A 1,522-nucleotide genomic window follows, 5' to 3' on the forward strand; every position below is an offset into this window, starting at 1 on the left:
GTGTGTGTGTGTGTGTGTGTGTGTGTGTGTGTGTGTGTGTGTGAGTGCGCGCGTGCGGATGTGTCTGCTCCCCCCTGAGTATATACAGGCATATGTGTATCAACGTGTACATTTCTGTATGTACGTTCGTCTTTTACTATTATTATTTGTACCTCTCTCCCAATGCCGAAACACTGTAAGGTCGTAAATTTTAGGTCCCCACAAAACATACATCTTTAACATACTCATCCTTTGACTCCGGATAAATGTCTAGTTATCTATGTAATAGATTGTTTCAGACTAATGTCGTTGTGTGGTTAACTCGTAGTATTCCATCGGACGAATCTTGGTAACAATGGCCCAGCCAGTTTCTTCTTCTTTCCCTTCTCCTTCTTCCAGATCTTCTCTTTCCTCGCCTCCTTCTTTTTCTCCCTCCTATTTTTTCACGTATTTACCCTCTTGATCCTCTCTCACACATAATTTCTCCCCTGCAATCCCATCCTGCATATAGACTTTTAATTTTTTTTTTCCTTTTTCTTTCCTCCCGATACTTTCAAAGCAACAAGGTCTGATAGACGCACAATGTAATAGCATGACTTTGATGTAAGTCTGAGTAAATGCCTTTCCCATGCCCCAAACCGCATATATTACGTCATTTTTCTTTTAGAATTTTCGCGTAAACTGGCGTTATAACTAGAGATGGTACGAAAACATGTGTAACTTATAATTAAAGATGTATTAAAAAAATTTGCTTGTCTTGTTCTTTTCATTGTATATATATATATATATATGTATAAGGAGAAAAACAATTAGTTTTAAATTTCTGAGCGACCTTCATGAATCTTGCTTGCTTGCAATGTTACCCACCCAAACTGGCACGTAATGGGAAAATACTATGAATTAATAACCCCTGAAATGTGAGTACGAACGGAATGAAACAAATTTCGCCTAAATCGGACAACTGGCTGTTGAGATATTGAGGGTTTTCATGCTATAAATACCCAAAACGGTGCATCCTCTGACAATACTCTGAAAATAACTTAACCCTGAAAGGGAAGCAATTCTAACCTTTTGATTATGCACAGCGACTTGACAACAAAAAAATACGAGTTATTTTTTACAGTAAATGTTTCTATTTTTGCTTTTGTTAAACACAATATTTTAATCATTTAGAAATATTTTTAAGTGAATGTGATTTCAAAAATGTAAGTTGTTTGTGCAGTAAGTATGTATATTTTAGCTTTCTTTTTTCAAATTATTCTCAAATGAATACCATTACAAAATTTTTTTTGACATATTTAAAAAATATTTTAAAGTGAAAAAGGCTTTAAAAATACGGTAAATATTTCGTAAAAGACCCGTTCGTAACCTCGGTGTGAAATAATTTTTTTCCATAGGATTTTTTGGAGTGCCGTCAACGTATCTCAACGCCCGAGGTCTGGCTGCTATTTCTAGCACGCCCGCTACCACGGAACAGCTATTTGCGATAATGGACCTGAAATACCTGTCACGTGGTAGTAGGGTGTGCAAGAAATAGCAGCTA

The sequence above is a fragment of the Octopus bimaculoides genome, chromosome 2 (assembly GCF_001194135.2).
Source record: "Octopus bimaculoides isolate UCB-OBI-ISO-001 chromosome 2, ASM119413v2, whole genome shotgun sequence".
In the NCBI taxonomy this organism is placed as follows: Eukaryota; Metazoa; Mollusca; class Cephalopoda; order Octopoda; family Octopodidae; genus Octopus; species Octopus bimaculoides.